Source organism: Colias philodice, chromosome 28, assembly GCF_061535455.1.
Source record: "Colias philodice isolate Cphi_HAF_F1 chromosome 28, ilColPhil1 Martin Lab GWU primary, whole genome shotgun sequence".
NCBI lineage: Eukaryota > Metazoa > Arthropoda > Insecta > Lepidoptera > Pieridae > Colias > Colias philodice.
This window is the reverse complement of record NC_143113.1, coordinates 5,188,713-5,201,941: the sequence shown is the minus strand read 5'-3', so window position 1 is coordinate 5,201,941 and position 13,229 is coordinate 5,188,713.

Sequence of the window (13,229 nt, the reverse complement as noted above, 5' to 3'; positions counted from 1 at the left end):
CCTCATAAACTTTTTCAGTCTAATTTATAGCATAGCATAGCACATTCTTAGCACACTATCTAACCGCAGATTGAAATCTATTTACATCGCTCCCAATATGTCACAACTACATCAATAAAGCTACAATTAGCCGTGTTTTGGGGGACGATAATGCGATACTCCTGTTTTTTTGAAGATTAATTAAGTGTTTTATGAGTGCTTTTTAAAGCTTGAGAGACTAGTTACAGCCCGCGACTTCGTACGAGTATTTAATATGTAATACTTAATAGATTGAGAAAAATGGTTATATTTTATAAACGTAATTAGATAATGTAGATTTTAGATTTAATTATCTGCGAAAAAATATGATAGAATGGCGTTCTAATATAAACGAGGAAAATAAAAATATTAAATAACTAAGGTACATAATACATAAGGTAAGTATAGACTACTAACTAATCACTTTAACCCTTTTAATTTTTGATCAAACAGATATAAAAGGTAACTATTTAATTCAACTGCATAACTGTTACTTAGTTATACTTATAAATTGTACTATGTAATGTAATTCTCTTAATTTTAACCAATTATTATATAAAATAAAATATCCCACCCAAACATACCTTATATAAAATTTAGCACTGGCAAACCCGGCCGTCAACGCGTTCGCCATCCGTCGTAATAAAAAAAGAAAAAAGGATTGTCGTTTGGCGCCAATTTTGAATTCAATCTACGCGGGTCGGGCCATGATTTTATTTTCATAGCCGCCGAGGGACCGAGGTACTAGTTTTCTCTTTGATTATTAATAATAAATTAGATTCTATTATTGTTTGAAGGGAGAATTGATGACTGTTTTGATTAAGGTGGATAGTTTTGCAAGCTTTTCTGTTTTATGAATATTATACTAGATAATATTTTTAGTATTCATTTAACAACATTTCTGAGCACTTAAAAAATTTATCTTTTTAAAGATAGATAGAGATAGATAGAGAGATATTAGAATTTAAATTTAAGCTGGACTGATCGTATGACGTATTTTAATTTTTTGCCCTTTCACACAGAACTATATAGTATATACTATATACCTTACTGATGTGGCTACAATTCGAGAAGTAAATAGTACATAGATAGTTTATAAAAAAGAAATGATTTTCAACTCATTCGTTAAAAAAAACAATCTGTCAAAAATAATATTGTCACATTCCAAAAACGAAACTTCAATTATAACCATTTATCCAGTCTGTACTGACCTTTACCCGGTTACTTTTTAATCCGGGTGGGTCGTAAACACCCGGACCCGAATCAAGGATATACCCGGGCAATCATCCGAGCATCTACACTATTTTTTCTCGTGAAAATGTTGCCAGACCCAAGGGCGTATCTTTTATTAAATGAGGGTGAATTCGGGTAGGTAGGGAAAATAAAATTTTGGGTAGGTGTAGGTATGTAATATCTAATATGGAATCAAAAAAATATGTTACAAATATTATTACGAAACGTGTGTTATCAAAAAATGAGTAAGCTTTATATTTTTTAAATACTCAAAACAAATCCAATTATTTCCTAGATTCCTATAAGGAGGTACATGTAAACTCAAACTTAAACTCAAACATTTATTTATTCAATTAGACTTCCAATAAAAGCACTTTTGAATCGTCATAACATTTTTAACATTTACCACCGATTCGGAAAGTATCTATGGAGAAGAACCGGCAAGAAACTCCATAGTTACTCTTTTAAAATCATGTCAATGTAGAAAGTACATACCTAATTAAACCATATACTTTCGTAATTTATTATGGTTACAATTAAAATTTAATCTAACATCTTCCTAGTCTTAATCCTAATCACCTAACTTTATTAAAAAAATAGGTAAGTAGGTATCCCACACACTTTCTTTCAAATATAACACCTATACAGGGTGTCCCACTATTGGTATACCTACTACGCGCGAAGGAACTTGTAGTTTTGCATACACTGATCACGAAAAAAAAACTTAAACAACAAAATTACGTCAAAATTTTTTTGCTAAATTGTTCCTAAAAATCCATGTTTTCTTCTCTAGCTTCGCGCAGCCGACGATAGCTTACGTGCTGGTGGCAAAGTTGGGCGGGTTGCTTGTTATGGGTGTACACATAGAGTTTTAAGAATTCATCTATTTGAAAAAAAATGCGTGTGGAATTTTATAAGTATTTTTTACGACCTCAGCGTATGCAAAACTATAACCTCCTTTGAGCTTAGTATACCAGCCGTGGGACACCCTGTATATTTATGGCTATAAACTTAGACAAATCAACCAAAAACAATATAAAATATAACCCAATAAAATAAATATAGAACAACAATAAAATATTAGCATATTTAATACAGTAGTGCCCACAAAGCGATCATTGTGTTCATCGAAAACTATTATCCCAACCGATGACAGCCCATTTTTACAACCAATTTTACAACTTAACCAGAATGAAATTGTAACAATTTTATCCGTTGCAAATCATTTACCGACGAAAGCATACCCTGCGCATAACAAAGCGCACTGAAAAAAAAACAATATTTGGAGGGAAACATTTTGACGTTTCGTGACAAAGTGACATTTATGGTTGCGTTCGGGAATAGCCTTCAATTGTTCAAAAGAGGTCCTAAATTCAATAATGGACGGACCCCGCTGTGTGTATGCTGTTAATGCAGCTACCAGTAGCAAATGATTAGTTTCGGTGAGCATTTTAAGTGTAAATAATCTTGTTGTCTATTGTTTTGTGTTTATGGTGTAGGTGAATGATGACTAAACGTTTTAAATGGAGAAATCTATTGTGGGAGAACGCAATGGGCGATGTGAAAAAAGTTCTTTTGATTTGCTGATAATTTTTAAATAACACATTTCGTGTTCGATTATATGCAGTTAAACAAAAAAATATATTCATTATCTTGACCTTATTATGTTTTAGCTAAGCTAACAAATCGAAATTATTTTATATGGTTTCAATAAGGTAAGTAATATTGCTTGAAATCGGTACAGTACTTACTGAGGTTAGCTGGTTCAAATAAACAAACTTTTCAGCTTTAAACTATCAGTATACTTATTGTATACCTATACATATACGAATGTTACTTTGTAAGAGAAGTATTGGTTGAAAATTTACATTAATAGATACTTACAAACGTTGCCAATTTTAAATAAACAGAGAACCATACCCTACTTCATTTCATTCCTTATAACTTTAATGATATAAATATGTTTGCTTATAAAGTTTAGGTAATCTTAAAAATAGTAAAAACACGTTTTAAAACTTTGATTTGATTGAATAGCTTCAATTCACAATTTCCTTATTAAAATAATTACTTTTAAAAATTACGTGAATTATTGTAGATACAAATATTCATATTATACCTACTTCCTTCATTCCATTTTTGTTTTATGTACTTGTATTATAAAATTTTAATTCTTAGATATAACTATGTACATAGATGCATGTGTTATTATTCCATGCTAAAAAACTTATAGCACATGCATATATCGAACATAACTATGTAATAAAACACACAACTCCGTTAAAACAATAATCGCAATCAGAATATCCAATCAAACAATTCACAGCGCAATTAATTGACAGCAATAAGCCCGCCATTTTGGAAAACGGTCGCACCGTTTCCCGCCTAAATTAACGTCATTTAGAATCGTTCCCGCGCTCCCGTATAAACGGGTATTATTATTCTGTACATGGCTGCTGTATTTCCACAGCTTTATTTTAGATTGTGTGTGGATTTGATTTTTGTTTTAATTCAGTTTTTTGTTGCAGATGATTCTTCAATTGTTTTGAATATACACATTCAAGGAAGAAGAAATTAAGAAGAACGTTTGTTGTACTATAAAATATAAAAAATGTTGTGTGGTTTTATGAAACCACGGTAAAAGTGAAACTGTTCGAACGGTTCCGAACACTGCTTTGTGTAGCGCATGTCGCGTGCCGAGTAGGTATACCTACTCAGCAGCCGCGATACACGCGACATGCGCTACACAGACCAAAAAGTTTGAGACGATGTAATAAAAGTTTCACTTTAATAACTAGTAGAACAGAATTTGCTTTGGGTTTAGAATTTACCTACATGATATTATAAATTATAATATTAATAACTATAGGCCCCAAATATACTTAATAGTAGCTAACATAGGTAACATTTGGCATCTGTGCCACAGCTTTTTTAAGCTTTTATAGGTGCCATCGTTCATAAAGTTTTTTGTATCTGTGTTTTTATTGTTCCAAATAAAGAATTTTGAATTTTTTGAATTTTGAATAGGTATCATTCAATGTACGTCGTACGGCTCTTACAAGCAAATATAAAATATCGTTCATCTTTTCTTTGAAATTTATAGTGTAAAAATGTATAATTTCAAAATGTTTTCAAACATACCTGTTTATCCAATGGATATCAAAACGTAAATGATGTCATTAAACTATGTAAAATTATCTTATATATAAAATTCTCGTGTCACAATGTTAGTCTGCATACCTACTCCTCCGAAACGGGTGGACCGATTCTCATGAAATTTTCTGTGCATATCGGGTAAGTCTGAGAATCGGCCAACATCTATTTTTCATATGTACCACGGGCGAAGCCGGGGCGGGCCGCTAGTAATATGTAAAATTATATTATGTATGTAATCGTGTGATAATATTTACGAACAAATGAAACATATTTCGGAAAAATCAAGAATACAAGTCCATTACTCACAATCCTCATTCATCGGTCATCGTCGATTATTTTTATAGTAATAACAATCTAGTATATCGTATGTTTAACCATTTTACATACTAATGTTATGCCTTTGAATAAATGCCGGAAAATTGCTTTTAACCCTACCAAATTGAAAAGGTCGTAAGTGCCAGGTAATTGCGTCTCGCTCGCGCTTGTGGAGTGGTGTATTACTCTCTCTGTCGCACTCGTGTGTTTGTGGAAGCGGGCAAAGCTGTTTTGTTTGTCGGTTTCGTTCGTTCGCATTTCATGATAGCTGATTATACAATTTCATGTGGTCGGGAAAGCTAGGGTTGGTAAGTTTGGGAAATTGTATTTTTTTATTACTTCATATTTTTAATGGCGAATTTAGAAAAAGTTCAATTAATATAGGTATATTATAATTATTAGGTTTTCGTTTTAGTTTGAGTAAGTATTTAAAAGAAGAATATAAAAGTCAAATCCCGTTTTTCACTTTGTACTGATAAATAAATGTACTGATTGATTATAAATTATTATTATAAACATCATCATGAAAATCCTTCGTTTATCACATAACACATGGCACCAACATTGTTTTTTGATTAAGTACCTAGTTTATTTTGAACAGCTAAGACAAAAATAATTCAAGTCAAACACACCGATCTATTATGTTATTCAAAGATACTTATTCAATAATTATAGTGTATTTTACTTTATGTCTTACTATCTGTGCTCCGCGGTTTTACCCGCAGTGTTCCGCTTCTGTTGGTCTTAGCGAGATGATATTATATAGCCCTCTTCGATAATGAGCTCTCTAACACCGAAATAATTTTTCAAATCGGACCAGTACTCAGTAGTTCCCGAGATTAGCGCGTTCAAACAAACAAACTCTTCAGCTTTACAATATTAGTATAGATAAATTGTTAAAGGAACAACAATCTCAATGCTTTTTGACACTCGCAATCTACCTTCTTAGGAGACTTCAGTGTTCTGCATTTTTTACCTACACTATATTGTTCTGTCAAAATAAATAGTTTTAATTAATAACAGCTTGTTGGCAGCCCTATATCAAAGCGCTAGCGAGTTTCGTTATATTAAAACGCTTAGGGTGTGCGGCGTAGTCTATTATTTAGTTCGCTATTGGACGTTTCGAAAAAGGAAACGTACGCGATTGGCCCGTTTTGATAAGATTAATCTAGTATTATAAAGCTGAGTTTGTTTGTTTGCACGCGCTAAGCTCAGGAAGTACAAAAAATTGTTTCAATGTTCAATGTTCGATAGTCGTTCGATAGATTTATCGAGAAAAGGTATAATATTACTATCACGATATGGTGAGCATGTGCGCGTAAAATTCGATTAATGTGTTTATAGGCTTAGGAATTACTGTATCTATTTTGATAGAATTTCGCTTGACTATAGTTGAAAATGGGAAAAAAGGCGCGTTGAGAGAAACATTTCAAGCCGCTTCATGGAAATACCGTCACGTCATGGCAGCGGCGGCCTTACCCATTGCGAGGCTCCGGGCGGCAGGCCCTTTGCGAGGCCCTTTGCTCTTCGTGAAATGTATGTGATGCGAAAGTAGTTCTGGTTGTTTGGTTTAGGTATTTGTCATGTTTGAGGATAAAATATGATAAAGTTATACAAATGAATAAAATTTGAGTTTTAAAATATTTATGTATTTATACATAGAAAGATTTACCAAATTAACAAATACAGAGATGATAAATTTTAAAATCGATGTTTGCGGCTTTTCCTAAGGCTAAAATCTTTATTTAAAGCACAATAATCCAATGAATGAGCTACGTCATTTTCGATTGAAAGAATAGCAAGGGCTGAAAGCCGATCTTGTGTCATCGAATTCCTCAAATATTTTAATCTTAATACTATTATAAAGGCGAAAGTTCGTAAGTATGGATGTATGGATGTATGGATGTTTGTTACTCTTTCACGTAAAAACTACTAAACCGATTACAATAAAATTTAGCACACATATAGAGGGTAACTTGGATTAGCACATAGGATAGGTTTTATCCCGGAAATCCCACGGGAACGGGAACTATGCGGGTTTTTCTTTGAAAACGCGGGCGAAGCCGCGGGCGGAAATCTAATGTCTTAATAATTTTAAGCCTCGAAAAACTCCTTTCAGCAGACGCAACTATCACAGGTGTGGTGGCAATAATTCTCAGGACTTTTTCGATAGTGGGCTTTCAGTAAACTTCAGTTCATTTGTTTTCTATTATGTATTTCAGCACCGAGATAATATCGTCGTTTCCTTCATACACACGCATGAACAAACTCAGTACACGCACACATTTTCATTTTTTTTTTAATTTGCTTGGGTGGGTTGTTGCGCGAGGCCCCTGCAAGAGCGAGGCCCCGGGCGATTGCCCTGTTCGCCACCCCCTAAGGCCGCCGCTGCGTCATGGAGTAAGGCGACGATTTTGATATCTTTGAATCTTTCCAAAGAAGTTTCACTTCTGACACATGTGCTCGGCACACACGCTCTTTTATTCTGTAGATATCAGTTAAAATTCGAACACACGATATCTAGGTTTGGCTATACCACTGTACCAAGGCATTATACACAAAATGAATAGATCTTTATTCATGTTGTTTTGTCAGAACGGTAGCTAGTAATTCGTTACGGTCATTGGTCTATTATATTAATCGTCATTTATGGTTTATGGGAATTCGTGAAAGGACCATTATGTACGTGTTTATTTGTTTTCTCTTACTTTTGTTTAACTGTCGATTGTTTATTCTTTTTTGGTGACATTTGACAAATATTTTAGGCGGTGGGTTTTATGGTTAGATGACATTTACATAGCTTTTTTGGTTTTCAATCTTTGGCAAACCCTAGGTTTAAACTTAAATTGAATAACGTATTAAACTGCCATTTCAAAAATGTATTCCAATTACCTGCATTTGACAGTCTAAAAGTGACATTAATATTATCGTGTAACTTTATTGGACGGATAAGTTTTAACCAAGGATTGAAAAATTGTCCCTAATGCCTGTAATCGTAATACATCCTACACTAATATTATAAATGCGAAAGTTTGTGAGGATGTGTGTGTGTGTAGGTGTGTATGTTTGTTACTCTTAAACGCAAATACTTCTGAACCGATTACAATGAAATTTAGCACACATACCTATAACCTATACCTATAAGGCTATAGAGAGTACCTAACTTGGATTAACACATAGGATAGGTCTTATTCCGGAAATCCCACGGGTTTTTATTACACGCTTTATACTAGCTTCACCTGTATGTTTGTATGTTTGTAACCGACTTCTTTGGGCGCGATTTTGACCCACTTTAAACGGCCAGATTTCGTTCAAACTTTGCAGATTTATTGAGGACCGATGACAATACACTAATTTAATAAAATTATTCCATTTTTTAGTTCGGTTTCTATAAAAAGCGTGTTTTTTAGTTTTTTTAAACTATTATTATTTTTAAACGCGGGCGAAAAGCTAGTAATACTTATAATATTATGTACACATAATCACTACATAGTATAAAACAAAGTCGCTTCCTCTGTCCCTACTCCCTATGTCCCTATGTACCTATGCTTAAATCTTTAAAACTACGCAACGGATTTTGATGCGGTTTTTTTTTAATAGATAGAGTGATTCAAGAGGAAGGTGTTATTATATAATTTATTATGTTTTAGACAAAGCGGGCGAAGCCGCGGGCGGAAAGCTAGTATTAATATAATATATTATAATATTTTTTACTTTATAAGAGATAAACATGCAAGATATGTGTAATTTTAATACACATGGTGTAATTACAAAATAATTTGGAAAATCCAAAAGTGCACGCCTCATAATTTTTTTTTAATAAATATTTATTAATTATTATTTTTGTTTATTTAATAACAATTAAACCACATCGAATCAGACCCTGAAAAATGAAAGGGTTCTATTCCTGAGCATACTCAAGCGTAAGAGAAAAAAAAAGACTCGATTAGTAAAGTATTTCGGTCGCTATCGTGTTAACAAGAAAAAGGATCCGCACATACAGACACACGGACGTCCAAGACAGAACTTTTTTAAACTGTTTTTTAACTAGTTTAAATAACAAAAATGACATCAAAAATATCATGAACGTTAAAAATAGTGTTTTTTCTTAATATGTGTGTGTATGTATTATCTTACAAGTGCAATGTATGATACATAAAGACATTTTAAGTTTGAAAAATCAGATGTTTTGCGCGAAGTGACAGTAGTACCCACCTCAACGCTTCGCTTATGAGGCGTGCAACATGTAAATACAGAAAATTATACATCTTTTTTTCAACTGTCATTTAGTAGTAAGTACCTAGTACTTAGAAGTAGTAGTAAGTAGTAATCTATACTTAACGATATCGATACTTAATCTTCTTATATATAAAATTCTCGTGTCACAATGTTAGTCTGCATACTCCTCCGAAACGGGTGGACCGATTCTCATGAAATTTTCTGTGCATATCGGGTAAGTCTGAGAATCGGCCAACATCTATTTTTCATATGTACCACGGGCGAAGCCGGGGCGGACCGCTAGTAATATCTAATAATAACGCAGTGTTTAATAAATAGATGATTTACCATATCCTGTTACATTAAAAAAAACATTATCCAGGCAACCTGAGTACATAAGAAAGTGTGAAAAAAAATGTGGAAAAATATATTTCAGAACAATTTCAGGACAATTTTCACTCTGGCACGATCTGATCCCATAAAGCTTTCGCTTGTGTTATGGAAACCAGATGGCTGATAAACATACATGTATAATTTTAAATAAATACTTATACATATAGATTATTAACACCCAGACACAGAACAAACATCTATGTTCATCACACAAATATTTGCCCCGGTTGGAAATCGAACCCACGGCCTCTGGCTTGGAAGGCAGGGCCACTACCAACCTAGCCAACCGGTCAGTCGATAAAAAAATAGTTGTCCTAAAATAACTATCAACATGGTCACCCTACACATTTTATCATTTATTACTCTATCTAAGCTCCATACATCACAATGTTATAGCCGTTCCACACATCCAAGCAATTTGGACAAACAAACTGACATTCTGCTGATCTCTCCCATTATTTTATGACTGGTCACTAATTATATTGTATATTATAATAAGCTTTTCACGGTACAGTGCTAAGAAAAGGTCTTAGGTTCTATTTCTGGTAAAAAAAAAGAAATCTATTTAAAATAAAAAATATTATCACATTCTTCGTACGAGTGAATGGGTACAGTTCGATTCAAACATAATGGCGATTCGTTTACGTTCTGGTAATATCTAAAATTGGTTTTTGCGCATCAGATCGTTTGACGTTCCGAGCCGCCATTAAGTTTGAATCGTACTGTTTCTACTAGGGAAGTGCGTACCATCTTAGGCGATTATCACACTGCCACGCACCACGCTGCATGTTGCGTGACTGCGTGTTACGTTACTTATAAGTATCTCCGTTTGTATAGAAAACACGCACAGTCCAACACACTGAAAATGCAACCACGCGCGTACATGCGGATCACGCGCATACACGCGGAGAAACATGCATCCCCGCGCGTAGGTGCGGGGCGAGACGCAAGGTATGGCACACCGAATCCCGCAGTGCCGCGCGTCGTGATGCTCAGTATTGTACGACCACCACAGAGAACGGCGAATAAATGAAAGCCGCCGTGCGTGAATCTACAAACGCACCTACGCGCGTGAGTGCGCAAAAAACCCGCACGATGATGCAGATCTGCACTCCCGCAGGCGCGTAGGTGCTTCGACATGCAACATGCAGCGTGATGCGGGGCAGTGTGAGGATCGCCTTAGACCACATCTTAGTTTTCCACCAGGCGAGATTGTGGTCAAGCGCTTTCCATTACATGGAAGCTACTATTCTATTAGTAGCTTAACCCGATTATATACTTTAATCTATACTAATATTATTAAGCTGAAGAGTTTGTTTGTTTGAACGCGCTAAACTCAGGAACTACTGGTCTGATTTGAAATATTATTTCGGTGTTAGATAGCCGATTTAGCGAGGAAGGCTATAAGGCTCATACCGTCACGCTAAGACCAACAGAAACGGAGCAATGTGGGTAAAACCGCAGGGCACACCTAGTTATTCATAATAGAGTTACCTATTTCAAGTAAATTTTCTCGACCCCTAGTGGGGTATGCAAGGGGCAAATGCAAGTCACGTATATATTTCAACAATTCATTTACAAGAAGGTTTTAGTACGTACTAGGTATTTTTTTTATATATTATAAATTTTTAAAGAATAGCTTTGAGGCATATTACCCGGATTCGAATCCCGAATCCCGACTCCCATGTATGTATGTATGGTTTTCACGCATAAACTACTGGACCGATTTTGATGAAATTTGGCACAGATAATCTTTAGACCCTGAGAAAGAACATAGGCTACCTTTTATTGCGAAATATGTACCACGGGCGAAGCCGGGGCTGACCGCTAGTATTTTGTAAAGCATTTGAATGCTGTAAAACGAAAACATCTACTTTTATTTTTTAGTCTCTTAGTCGTAACTATTGCATATATTTAGGTACTTACATAATTAATTTAAATATAGGTTTTAATTTAAAGAATTACAAGTAATTGAATCAAGAACCGATAGTCGTAACACTAGATCGCAAACAATCTCAATAAAATCAAAATAAAATGTTTCTCTCTTTATGATCGGACCCATTAACCCAATCATATTTATGACACAATTAAAAAATATATCGAAAAAAACTTATCCCAAGATTTTCCAACGTGTGTACACCCTAACACCCTAAAATTCCTTCCCCTACGCTTATCATTTATTATTCCTCCATCCCAGCTGATATAAATGCTGTCTATTTGTTATAACTGTATTATTCCAGATCAATATTAAGATAAACTTTAGATAATATAAGTTTTTTACGGACGCCATTCTATGAATAATGGTGTATATGATTTTCATTTTTGGCGGATAAAAATTGAAGGTATGTTTTTGGAATGTTTCGTGCTGTAAAATACATTAAATTTTTAATAAATTGAAATAAGTTTACAAAAAAATTGTGTAGTTTTATTTATTATCCTACCTTTTGCTTTTATTTCTACATAGTATAAAACAAAGTCGCTTCTCTGTCGGTATGTCCTTATGTACCTATGCTTAAATCTTTGAAACTCCGCAACGGATTTTGATGCGGTTTCTTTTAATAGATAGAGTGATTCAAGAGGAAGATTTTTTTATTAGGTTTCAGACAAAGCGGGTGAAGCCGCGGGCGGAAAGCTAGTAATATTATAAGGCTATAATATCATCAGGCTAAGACCAACAGGAGCGGAACAATGCGGGTAAAACCGTGGGGCACAGCTAGTACATAATATCTTTCTTATCTTATCTTATAATATATAAAATTCTCGTGTCACAAATCACAATGTTAGTCTGCATACTTACTCCTCCGAAACGGGTGGACCGATTCTCATGAAATTTTCTGTGCATATCGGGTAAGTCTGAGAATCGGCCAACAACTATTTTTCATATGTACCACGGGCGAAGCCGGGGCGGACCGCTAGTATACGTGTAAATATATAATAAACCTATATAAGTTAATAAGGGTGCACGTTCATTACACAGGACGGGCGACGTTAATTAAGGTGTTTGTACATTAGGGACGTTGACGAATTGCTACCCTAATATATTAGTTGCTAAGCCTTTACCGACTTGATGAAATGGGAGGTTGTGTGTTATTTACTAGTGGTAGAGTTTTTGTATGGTTATGTTTTATAGAAGATAGATTTCCTAATAATCAATTTTATTAGGTACTTATACAAGTACCTACTACAACTAACTAAAAACTTCCAAAACGGCTTCACCGATATTTATTAAATTATTATGTACTAGAGGTCCGCCCCGGCTTCGCCCGTGGTACATATTTCGCAATAAAAGGTAGCCTATGTATTTTCTCGGGTATCAAAATACATATCTCCATACCAATTTTCATGCAAATTGGTTCAGTAGTTTAGGCGTGATTGAGTAACAGACAGACAGACAGAGTTACTTTCGCATTTATAATATTAGTATGGATGTATAGGACAGTTAATTAGGTCGTAAAATTTTTTTAAACTTTAGAGATAAGGGTCCCTTCCTCTCCTTTTTTTAATTAGCGCATAATAATTCGAAGTCTATAGAATCGTAATAAATTATCAAAATTCTAAGATTTGTATTTTTTATTCTGTAGGTTTGTTACTATATTACTCTATAATATCTAGAAAAGGCTAGTCCAATTCTATTATACCTAAGTAAAAGGACAAAGGTGTAGATACTAGAAAGGTTACCAAGCACAACAATCAAACACAGCACACTATATTTTAGGTTTAAACGTGAATCTAATAATTTCAATCCTATTTTCATTCATATCGATCTAGTAGCTAATACCCGAGCAGACAAACTGACTTTCAAATTTTTAATTTATCGGTGCATTTACATCAAACGAACATAGAGCTACAGCTAGAGCAAGAGCATTCTTTCGTGATCTTTTAGTGTAAACGTAAACTCG